At 38.9% G+C, this 12,961-nt stretch overlaps 1 protein-coding gene across 37 annotated transcripts in view; it reads left to right on the plus strand.

Annotated features, from left to right (window-relative positions):
• Positions 1-12,961, plus strand: part of ZBTB20 (zinc finger and BTB domain containing 20) — a 522,330-nt gene that overhangs the window by 73,090 nt on the left and 436,279 nt on the right. The gene's annotated exons all lie outside the window — the stretch shown is intronic.

The following is a 12,961-nucleotide window of genomic DNA, read 5'->3' on the forward strand; positions in this document are numbered from 1 at the left end:
GACCAAACTTGCTCTCTGTTGCAGTATAAATAGTGTTTGCTTCCAACTTCAGCGCAGTACCCATGTTGCATGCGTTCTGTAGCTGACTGTATTAAAGGGTTTTCCGTGTAATATAAGGCTTTTATATTTGTGGCTTTAGATTTGCTGGACAACTCTGATCACGCATCTGGGGATAGGCCTTTAAGCTTGTCTGATATTAGGGGGCTGGAATATTTCAATTCTGGCATGGTTCAGTTTAAGAAGGTCCTACTTTACTGGCATGTACAGAAGAAAACCAAATGCCATTCTTTAAAATACTCCAGATATAAACCTGGGAGCACTCCCAACTTTGGTAATCCTACATTGTCTGTAAATCACTGGAAGCAGAGGGGGAAATTGCACCAGGTGAACCAGACGTATTTGGAAATGTCATTTAGCTTGCTACTCTGGGATTTTTGATTTGATAAAAGCACTTTGTTTTGCTTTGTATAAAGGCACCTGACCAGGCAAACCGAGACCAGTTGGTCAGACAGAGGCCACAGAGAAAGACAGTCAGGGCAGGCTTAGGAGGGGGGCTGATTTTTGATTATAGAAGTAAAGAACCATTACAGACTTTGTGGGCAGCATGTGAAGTTTTGCCATGACCTATTACTCCTTGGGCTTTTGAAAACGGTTCTCTTAAAGTTGTACGATAGAAAGCAATAGCTGTTTTCTTTAGACTTGCTAGAACTGTTCTCTTTCCGATTTAAAATGCTGGGCTGTCTGCCCCAGTCATCCCCTTGGGAAGTGCCCTTCCCATCCTTGCCTCTCTGGCACACGTGGCCAGCTGGAGGCTAAGCCCTGAAGAATAAGAATTATTTTATCCTTTTATCTGTTGCATTTCATTTTCGGAGTTTGGATGGTCTGCTTCTGCCACTGTTAGCTTCAGTAGGCAGGCTGGACGCACTCGAGCAAGTGTTGCAGAGAGGGATGCTGGGTTTTAGGGTTGTGCTGTGTTGCTACAGATCATGTCACCTCAGTGTGTAAACAGTCCAAAAATAAAAACAGCAAATGATACAAAAAGGAATCCAGTTATATTTTTATATCTCATTAAGTTTCGCTCCTCCTTGCGGTTTTATTGGCAGAGCTATCAGGGGAGTGTATATCTCCATCTGAGAAGAGGCGAAAAGATTTGCATTGGTTATGTGGGTGGACGCTTTTTTTTGCCTTTTTTAAACTTTTATTTTCTATGGGGGTTAAGTGGGAAGGGGTCTAGGCTCTCCCACACCTGTCTCATTTGTGGATACCCTTATTTTATCACGTATAGAAAACATCTGTTGATTTAAGACTAGTCACTAGTATCTTGCCCAGGGGTTCTTTATTTAGGTACTCAGCTACAAGAGCTGCTGTCCCAAGCTGTCATACACACAGCAGATTGCTTACTATTGCTGTGAGCCAAAGGTATAGGGTATAGGTGGGTGGACTTGTTTTTGAACCCTGAACTTTTCCTGTGCGGTAGTGACAGACGAGCGGGTTGGAAAAAAGACAAGGGTCCACAACCAGCAGCTTTGGGTCAAGGCACGTCCGTCCCAGAGCTGTGCTTGATCTTGGGCTATGCTTGCAAGATACTGTCTATGAGCGTCGACCTTTTTAGTCCTTGCTATTTAATGTGAGCCTAATAACTAATTTACACTGTTCTCTTTCGGTATTTCGGAGATTCCTTGACTGCCTACCCCTAGTCTGCAGGGAATGGCCAGGACGTGGCTGGATGATTGTGTTGGAACTTGACCTGCAGTTTCCATCCAGACACCCAGCGCAGCCCAGGTCAGGGGAGGTAGTGGGAAAGATTATTGCAGGCCTTTGGTTTTAGTACACATAGATCCACTGAGGAATTCCCTACCACATATTGTTGTTGTTGTTTTCTCTCCTAGTTTTGTGCTGGGATACTCCAGCATGCTGAGCACCCACGTGGTTAATGGCTGTTCTGGAAATGAATTATGGCCATCAGAAATGCTAAAGCCCTATCCCAGATATGTTCCCACATCACGTTTAAGTTTATGCTTGTGTTAGGGTCCAGTCAACATTTCTGGCTTTAAGTTGGAATGGCAAACCTTTTTCTTAGGTTCATCAGTACAGAGTGTTTTATTTCTGTCAGATTTTGATCCTGAAAGCAGTGGTTTTTCAGACAAAAGCTATGGGTTTGGGTTTGATAGAACTGGAGTTATTATGACTTTTTATAGCCATAATCCTGGGCTGTAAGAATTCTGTTTGTCTCATGTCCCCTACGTAGGATTTCTGTGTAGTTATTTATACCATACTGGATCTGGGATGCATTCAGTAAGGGGCATGACTCCCCAGTGTGGATCTGCAAACATGACGATGCATGGAAAACTTCAGTTAGCATTTAATGAACTTCTTCATGTATTCAGTGTGAGGACATTGCTTAGAATACAAGCCTTGGCAAGGAGAAGTATCAACTGTTGTTGTTGTTGTTTTTTAACTACTTAAAGCACTGAACGTAAGCACACTTGAACTAGTAGCTAGAGAAAAGCATGTGACTTCGTTAAAGTCGTTTATCTAAGCTAGGATATTGTAGGATGGCCTTGCAAAAGCCGAAGAATGAGCTATTCCCAGTGAAAGAGTTTAAAAAAAAAAGTCTTAATTAAAGAAATCCTTTAGTATGTACGAGTTGTGTTTATTCTTTCTCTGAAAACATCAGTGTTTCTATCCCTTTGCTAAAGGTCTCTTTATACAGCAGACAAAGATCCATAAGGAAAACAAAAGACATTGCATCTGGGAATTAAAAAAGGAGTTTTTCCTTTGTTCCACGTAACCCATACTGTTAATTCTAAAAATGAAATTGAATATTTTTCTAAAAACTTAGTATGCAGCTCACGCATTTCCATGGAATGTCCTTAACTATTCACTGACTCACTCCCTATTCATTTATAACTAATATATGGCACTTTTATTGTGGTTTCTAAAGTATGGAGGTTATATGAGTCAGATGCAATTTAGAATAGAGATTATCTTTAAATAATCAAAAACATACTTTGCCAAAAATACTTTTTTTAAAAAAAGAGGGGGGAATAAAAAAAGGAAAGAAAGCATTCTGTGTTCTCAAAATGTGGAGAGCTTTTAAAAAAGATTTGTTTTCAATAAATAAGGGGGAAGAAATGTTATGTAAACCTAAGTGCTTAGCAGACATCCGTTTACTTCCTTCAAGGAGACAAGGGGTTTTAAGATTTTCAGAGCTCATGAGAAAGGCACATCCTTGAGTACTAGCACCAAGGACGTGATGGAAGCATTTTTCCTTGAAAATTTGCAGCATGAACACATAAGGTTAGAGGTGGCATGAATGATAACTTTCTTGAAGATTTTAATCAAGGACATTTTGGAGAATGTGGGCGTTTGGATCTATCCTTAAAAATAGGAAAACAAAGTAATGAAAAACAAATGAAAACATACAAAGAAAAAGAAATAACTCCCTGACTACCCTTTCTTTTTTTTTTTTTTTTCACTTCTTCCTTCTCCTTCTTAAGTTGGTTTTGCTTCTCATAAAGTTTTTCATTAATGATACAGTGTTAGAAAGGACAATTGTTAATTTTTTTTGCTGTGACTTTGAAGTCCGTTTGTTGTGACAGCTGTTAGGCTGGCATTTCCTGGACATCAGTGGTATTTTATGATGGCTTGCCTGCTTCCCTTCCTTCTTAGGGCTTTTCTCAGAAAGGAATAGCAAGCTGGCAGACTTAGATTCCTGTATGAAAAAAGCAGAAGATGGATCATATTGGGCTATAGTTGAGAGAATTGTGGGGATCCAAAGAATCATCAGCTTTTTTGTAAGGAAGTTGGCAATGTGATCTACAGACAGAATCAAAAAGATCTGAACGCTAGAAACTTGCACTCATCCTTCTGCTGATTTTTTTAAAGAGTGTGGTGCAGCAAAAGATCTTACTGGCCTAATAAGTTGATACCAACACAAGTAGAGGCCACTTTATAATAAATGCATATTTTTGCTTTCATAAAAACCGTACCATTGGCTTAAAAAAATCCAAGAGCCTTGCACAACAGTATTTTCAACAATATATCGAGCCTCATATTTTTCAATTACAACAGGGCTTTTTTCCTCTGCTGATCTTTTTTTTTAATAACCAAAGGAACAAATATGTCTTGGTTTTGAGCTTTAATCTGGTGCTTTGTGTACTCTGATGACCTCCTAATCACACTCTCTGTGACATGTCAATCTACTGCTATGGAAAGTGGGTGATTTGGGCTGTCATGAAAGTGATGATATGCTCATATATCCTGTGCACTTAGGACAGAAAAGTTCAAAGAAATGCATTAACCAAACGAATGAAATGTTATGGGAACCCATAATTCAGCTACCAAGTGTCTCTCTCCCAGTTCATGAGTGGTTCTTTGTCTGTGTTGTGACTTTAAATGTGAGCACCAGGTGTGAAGATTTCTGTTTATCTTTATTTAAGCAAAAACAAACACAAAAAAATTCAGAGCTGATGCAGATGATGAAATGTAAAGATGTGCGATGGGTTTAGTAAATAGTCATGGTGCATATGTCTAAACAAGGAAGGAGATTGTAGAATGTGGTATTAGTTTATATTGCTCTCCTTTCATTACTGTATAACCATCTGCCTCTCTGGCATGTTCCTTAAAATCTTACACTTCAGTTTGTAACCTTCAACACTGCAGTGGAGTTTCCTCTGCTGAGTTAGTGGAATCATCTAGATCTCAAGGTAAATGCCGTCAACATCCACAGCAAATTATTATTCATCACAACTAAAAGATAGGATTGACCTTTTTTATCAGATGAAGAGACCTGTCTAGTATGTAATTGGAGAGGTGTGATGTGAACGGGAGTCTGGGGGCAAGGATATACTCCTCTTGGCACCAATAGGACTTCCTCTGTGGTCTTAGATGCATTACCCAACAGTTCTGCATGGCATCTCCCATCTGTAATGTGTAGATAATGCCACTTGCCTCCCCGGTGAGGATTTTGATCGTTAGTTAATGTTTGTAAGGGTCTGTGAAAATGCAAAGGGTTGTATAAAAATATATATAAACGAATAAAAAATGTGTCGCCATTTGATGTCCTCAGTAAATTGAAGACTGTGTAAATGAGTGCTTCCACCTTCATAATCCAGCACCTTTTATGTTATAATTCAATGAGTTGAACATGGAAACATGATGTTGTGGAACTGTGCTTTTTTGAGGAAATCATGGTCCAATACCTTCAGTACACCTTCCTGGTTTTCCCCAAGGAACATTGTTATCATTTAACACATTACTGAACCTTTCTTCTGAACATTTTTTTCTGAGGTTTTCCATCAGTTCAACTTGAGCAAATGGCTAGGAGATTTAGACTTATAAGGTCGCATCTCAATCTACCTAAACTTGCTAGAAATCCCGAAGCAAGTCAGTTTGGTTCCTGTAGACTGACTCTTGACAAATCCCTTTGGATGTGCCCAATGCTCTACTGAACATCATGGTGAAGAATACAGAAACTTGTCCATGGGTATGGACTTGAGGCTTTAGAATCTCTGTTCAGCATTTGTCATCCATAAATTGGTACAAGGATCAGAACAGATTCATGATCTGATATGTACTTGTACAACATGAAATCATAAAGTGTATTAATCATTGTCATGCCTCAGTGAGTATGTGATGGTGGTTTTAAAAGTGGTGAATATTTCTTTTGAAGCATGGTCTTGGACGAAGGGTTAAAAGATCAGGAGGGCCAAACCCATCTTAGTGGGTCTCTCTCTCTCTCTCTCTCTCTCTCTCTCTCTCTTTTTAATTATTATATATGGTTTTTGAAGAAAAGGAACTTGCAGCTCCTTGCTCAGGCGGTTCTTGAGTTGTGGTGTGGATGCTTTGAGGGTATAAACCACAGAGGAAGTCTGGATAAAATAGCTACTTAAAAAGAGATTAAGGGATTTACTTCAGTGCCTCTACGGGCTGTGATTTAAAGGGAGAAGAGCCCACTTTTTCATATTGCAGCTACTTTTATTAGCTACAGGTTTTAACCTCCTGGAAGGATTCTCATGTCTTTCTATCAGCCACTTTGGGGAGTTAATCCAGACCAGTCAACAGAACTGTACATTGCACTTGATTTCTTGGTAATTTTAAAAGCTTTTGTGTCTTCTCTGGCCATTGTAACTCCATAATCTTTTGGCATAGATGGTATTGATGAGCGAGAATAATAGATAACTATACCTTAACTCCATTTTCCAGAGATAAAAAAAGGAGGGAAGAAGGCATTACATAAACTGGAATTGAATACAGAATGATGACTCCAGTTCAAAATGCTCTTTAAACTTCTCTTTGTATTTAGTTATTTTTTTTTTTCCCTATAGAGGTTTATTTGGGACAGAAACTGAACTTTGTCTTACAACTTGCTTTGCCAGCAATGATCAGTGGGGACACAGCATGGTCAGCCTGTTTGGGTTTGCAGATTCCCTCAGAAATGTACAATCAAATACTTATAAAAAATACACTACTGAATACTCAGTGAGTATGTGATATGTGTGTATGTGAATACTCAGTAGTGTATTTTTTAGAAGTTTTTGATGCTCTTTACCGGTAACAGAATTCTGTGTGGCAGGTGGATTGAGGATGGCATGATATTGGGCAGTTGAGATGGAAAGCGCGGCAGTGTTACCACTTTCAATAAGTGAAGGTTTTGCAGTAGTCCCAGAAGAACAATATTATCTGTCAGGTAGCAGATAAAGTTTGTGCTTGAAAGGGTTTTCTCAGTTGGCTCTTATTTACCTGTATCTGCCTACCCTGCATTAGAAACCTCCTTACATTTTCTCTCCCAGAAGCTTAACTCTGTAATTGTTTCCTATTTGTACACATTTATTTTATCTTTTTCAAATGTCAGCTCAGTATTTCAATTAAAGATTCAATCATGCCTGAAGTTCTTACAATCCAGTTTCAGGAGTGGATCATCCAATTAGGAGATAATGTCCTCTGCATTTCTGTGCTGCTTGGTTTACCTTAGGATCGGAACTACCCAAAGTCGCTTTTGAAAATGAGTTGTTGATGCCTAAGTAACACTTTTTAAGTCAAATTTTGGAAATCGTATATTGCAGATGATTTGTTCTCCTAAATGAGAGAGGGCAAGGAGGTGAGTTTAAATACCTGATTCATGGTCATCCATGCAGTTCACCTGCTAGCTCTTCACGTGTCTCTGCTTTGTATTTTCTTAACTAATTCTGTCCAAGACCAGACTGCTGGAGAGCAAGAGGTTAGCTCTGCACTGGGCAAATTTGAGCTAGTCTGTGTTGTGTAAGCTTAGGAACCAGGATTGGTCCGGGGTTCTTTTGTTTTTAAACTGTTTTGTGTCATTGTGTAGACATTGTCACTGTGACCCAAAACTAATTGCCTGATGAAGGGGAGTGGGATATTCCCCTTGTCTTCAAGTAGTTTTAGCTAAGAATGGGATAGACTGGGTTGATGACACTAAAGATCCTGTTGAAGTGAAAATAGTAATTAGTTCTCTTCTGTGCCAAATGTGAATTTGGAATTGGCATTCTTGTGCACTGTTCTTTGTTGTGTGCCTTCATCAAGAGGGCATAACAGCAGCAGATCTCATCAACTTTAAAAATGCCTGTGAGCACATTCGCTTTGACGTTACTGAGGCACTCTGCCACCATTTTGGTTTCACCACTGAAGTTAAATGAAGACTTAAAGGCTTCTCAGCTCGCTGTAAAAAGTATACTGCACTAGTGAGTTTGTGGGCAAATGGAAGCTCTACTTTCCTCTGTGCAGTCTCTGATTGCAGCATCGTGCAGGACAAAATAGATGGCCAAATAATCAGATGCTTGCTGTCAGCCTGCTCCCATTGTCTGTGATGATTTATGCTTGCTGAGAAACTGCCTGGTAGGGCTGAATCAAAATGTGAGGTTTCTGTGCTGGCCCATGCACATCACTTTTGTTTATGGTCTTGGTCTTGCCTGTGAAAGGGCAAAGAGAATTTGATTGATGCTATGATCATAGTTGCTTTTTTACTTGCCATCCTTCTGTTTCTTAGACTAGGTTGAGTGTTCATTAATGGGTTCCTTTGGAAGGCATAATGCTCTCTTTCTTTGGAAATATTTAATAAATGCAAGTAGAAATTCAGCACAATCCAACCCCTAGTGGTTTCTATCATGTAACTTCTTCTAATATCTTAAATTTCATTGTAGTTGCTTTTAACCAAAACCAGCCAGTTTTAAGTCACATTAAGCCCACATTAAGGTCTAACTTTGTATTTTTAGTCTAAAGTTTGGAAATAGAAGTGTCCGATACTCAGAGAAATATATATATATATATATATATATTTTTTTTTTTTTCTGTGTAAATCAAACCCAACTTGATGGATTAGGTGGGTTTGGTTTTAGTTATTATGTGTGGGATAGTAGTGGTGTTGGAAGGAAAACGGGTGAAAAGGACAAAAGCTGTGGATTCAGGCTGGCAGACTATATTCCAGAGACCTTAAAGTACTCTTTGAAACTTTTGGAAGGTTTAGGTCTGAAGATTAGGGCTCAAAAATGCAAATAAAAAAATAAATGTAGAAATACTTCAGTCTAAATCTTTTCAATCTGGTTTTCTCCATGCTGCTTTCCAGCATCCTGTGTTTTCTCTTTGCATTCCATTCCCTGAAAGCCTTTTCTACTTTAAGAAACTGTTGAAATGCTTATTTTATGATCAGCACAGTATTTAAAGTTCTCCAACTTTGGAGGCAATGAAACCAGTGTTATGCCCTTCATTTCTAGCCCTACAGTACCCTAAAACACTGAGAGAGGTAAAGATGAGAAAAATATTGATGCACATATCCTGTTGCTTTTGTTCAGTACAGCATAAACATCATCCAAAACTACTCTATTTTTTAACACAAAAAGCATTTCAAAATACTCATCAGGTCTGGCAGATTGTATGAAGATTCCATCCCTGCATAATTTAAAGCATCAGATGTATCTTCCCCCATCCCCTCACCCCAAATTACCTGAAAATGGGTTTTGTAATGAGGGTAACTTTAAACAGAAGGCTGCTGGATACTGCCGTAAATTTAATTCCATATAATTAAAAACAAAAAATCAAAACCAACCAACCAAAAACAAAGCAAAAAACAACCAACCAACCAACCAAAACAGAATAAAACAAAACCCACCACCTTATCTTTTAAACTAAAACTATGTTTTTAAAATGCAAATAAACCAGCTGTGTTAGAATAATCCAAGTAGAGATAAATAAACCAGTTGAGCTAGAACCCTTGGCCTCATATTTAGTATCAGAACTTTAACTTAGATGTGGAACTGGAGCATGGTAAGATTGCCACTTGCTAAACGTAACGGGTGCAGGGTCTACGGATGAACCCAATTCTCCACAGCCTATGGCTGGTGCCCTAGAGCATCGATCATTCTCTTCTTATGACAAACTATTATTGTATACTGCATTTGCTAAGCTATTGTGGAGAGATCTATCACAGCCAGTTTGAAAATCTTTTATACTCTTCTCTCTCAGTGAAAAAAACAAAATCTTAAGTCTTGTTTGTAGTGAAGTGAGGTTTCTATGTTTATACGTTAAAACACCACATGTTTGTCTAGTGGAACCTGAGAAGAATTCTCATCTCGACAAAGATTTGAACTTCACTGGTCTGTTTTGTACTTGAAAAGAGGCCTTTCCAATCAAAGGCCTTCCTGAGTACAAATGCCATGAACTTGGTGTAAAAGGGAAAAGGTCCAGACTAGGAATGGTCATTTCCCTTCAAGGTGACATCTGGAGGGCAGTGGGATATGGTCAGGCACTATTGTTGGAATCATCTTTTGGCTGTGAAAGAAGAGGGGAAACAGGAAATTGAAACTCGTCTTCTCATCTTTTCTGAAACAAAAATACTGAAAATAGTAAGAAATCTCCAGTACGTGCAAAAGTCAGGGCAGGATGCAGGTTACTGGAGGCCCCATAATTCCTCCAAGGTGTGAGGCAAAATGGGAATGTAAAGTTTAATGTCTTGATTTTCTCCACCTTCCCTCGGCACCCCCAGGCTTTAATTTTCAAGAAACCAAAAAAGAATTGAGATTTCAATCCTGTTATATGAAGCCTGAATCAGAGGACTTGATCTCTGCTTTGCTCCACTGAATCCCTCTGAAGTGAACGCACATGGGAGAAATTGGATCTGGTGGAAATCCACCTCCAAAGCCCTGGTGTTGTTCCAACTTTTGCTGCAGAAGCGAGAACTTCTGAATTACCCTTAATAACATCAGGCCCAATATAAATGTACAATATTTCAGAGGTGCCTAAAGGTTAGGCACCTCTTAGGTTTCTGCTTAAATCTCCATGTATTTACATTGAGGCCAGCTGGGGGGCTGCTACACTGTTTGGAGATCCACTTGGACTTCTCTCTTCTATTTAGAGCTTTCCTATTAAAAAAAAAATAAAATAAACATCATCATACTTCACTTGAAATTTATTCACTTCTCCGGTGAAACACAGTAGACAGCAAAAGGACTCGCAAACAAGTGTGTGCAAATACATCAGCAAAAGTGATATTTAATCATCGTATGCCGTAATGTTGATACTAGCAGAGATTACATTTGGTTTTAGAGTTTTTGAGGGGTTTTACCAAATTTTATTAACAATTTCCTGGGTTTTATAGCATTGATCAAAAAACTGCCTGGCCAAAGTAATGGAAACTCTGAGAATACTTTCAGAATGGTCAGCTGCCTGAGATCAAGTCCCTTTGCCCCAGACAGAGAACAACCATGTTGAAGTCTTTTATTTGACTAAGGTCTTGTCTCTGAGCCTCACGTGTCTTTTTTATCTTTCTTAGTTTTTCATGAAGGACTCAGGAGGTCGATGTTCTATTGTGATACAGAATGGGAAAAAATGAAACTGTAAGGTTTCATGGAAAAGGGGGGAAATCAGATCCATTCTAGAAGATGCTGAAGCATCCAAATTGTAGAGCATGCAGTGTTCTGTGAACCATGCTCTGACCCATATTTAACATACAGGAGTTGGAGCTGGGAATGCTTGTTTGGTGCTAGTGCTGTAGCAGGCAAATTTGGGGATACTGGGCCAGTCCCAAACGCAGTGCTGTGCCACACCTGCTTCATATTCGGCCAAGCCAGAGGATTAGTTTGTGAAGTCTGTAGTGCACTTTCACCTCTTCTCCACCATTCAGAAGTAATACTGTTACCTTGCTCCCTTCTCTGTCCCTCCTACCAGTAGAAACGATAAAAAATACTTAGCACACAGGAAGAAAAACAGTAACTAGTTTTAGAGCATGCAGTGTTGATTGGCACTGTATGCATGTCTGTATATATTACAGTATTGAAATTAGTGATGAGATATTTACACACTTCTGAATAGATCAGATTCTTACTCCATTTTCTTTTCCCAGTGTCCATTTCATAATGACTACAAGCAAAGGCACCATTGTGCTTCTTCAGTGATATTTATTTGATCCTAGTTAAGTAGGATTTTAAGAATTTTCCCTGAAACCACTGTCTGCACCAAAAGAACACGGACTTGGAAAGAGGAATTAAATAATGCAAAAATATCCCTTGATCTCACCAAAGTAGAAGGTAACCCAACTAGACATTGTTTGCTGCTCTTTTGCTTTGTTAAAGTGTGTTTATACTCTATTCAAAAGTACAATTAAGAGGTTATTAGAATTGCACTGAGAAGAATTCAGAATTATGGGACTGGAGAAGTCAAGAACATTTTGTTTTCAAGGGGAGAGTGGCAGTTTAAATTCATCACTTTTCTTTCTTACTATTGTTAGCTGTATGTAGTGCTTTCATAGCTGAATGCTGAAGAAAAAAATCTGTATATTGTATGTCTGATGGGCCTTTGGTTGAGGCACTTTGTCTCTCTGGTATATGTATTTCACATTGTATGTTGATGTCTCACACAGCTATAGAAGAAGGAGAAAGCAATAAGAAAAGTGATCAAATACAGACTGCGAGAGGAGAAAAATTTCAAGACACGTTTATAAAACTCTGAACATTTGTGGAACGTCTTAGGAGCAGTAGTAAAACCCAGATCTCTGCCTAGCTAATTTTATTTAAAAAGGACTAGATTTTACATGGGTGGTACATCAAGCCACTGTATGTTATGACTTAACTGTATGTTGAGGGTATGTGTTATATCTTGCAATGGTGAAGGAGCACATATTAGACCTTATATTTTCTGCACATGCTAGTATTTTTGTCATAGGTATTGAGTTTATCTTGGCTAACCCACACTTTTTAAATAATGATGCGTTTGAGTTTTTTCTTATAAACAGGATTGCATTTTTGATGAGATTATATCGATCTGCTACCCAGCATTTTTAGCTTCAGAAAAAAGGAAAGCTTGAATTAAATATAAAAGACATATAAGTGTTCCAGTGGTAAACTTTCAGAGCTGTATTTTATCCTGTATTATGATTCAAAGGCTTTTGGCAGCTTTTTGAGGAACTGTTACTCAGTTATACTTGGTTATTTATGCATTTGGTGGTGTGCACTTCAGTATCTCATCAGTCCACAAAGCATCCGTGGCAGTAGCAGCCCTGCAGAAAATCCTACAACTTCCTTTTGTGTGGGCATATCACATCTTGTGGGTAACCAGGACATGGGGGAGAAAGAAGCAATGCTGGTATATATTCAGGTTTCACTTTATTTTGGAGTTGAAATGTTGTGTTGAGTGTTTTCTTAGGAAGTGCGATGGAGGCTTGCAACTTCTGCCCCTCACTATAACTCCTATCTCTGTGGCTCATCTTTTCTGACACTGGCTTTTGGGAGCGAGGTAATGTGAAGAGGAGCATTGAGTGAAGAGCTCGTGAAGCAGCATCCTGCCTCAGAGATCAAGATAATTGCCACGTTTGTAATGCATCTTCTCATATATCATCTAATATAAAAAGAATGCTAGTCATTGGTCCTGTTCTGTTGAAGGCAGTAGCAGAATAGTCATTATCTTCATTATGACTCAGGATGCAGTCCTGGACACGATTTCAGAGGATCCT

Source organism: Anas platyrhynchos, chromosome 1 (genome assembly GCF_047663525.1).
Source record: "Anas platyrhynchos isolate ZD024472 breed Pekin duck chromosome 1, IASCAAS_PekinDuck_T2T, whole genome shotgun sequence".
Classification (NCBI taxonomy): Eukaryota; Metazoa; Chordata; class Aves; order Anseriformes; family Anatidae; genus Anas; species Anas platyrhynchos.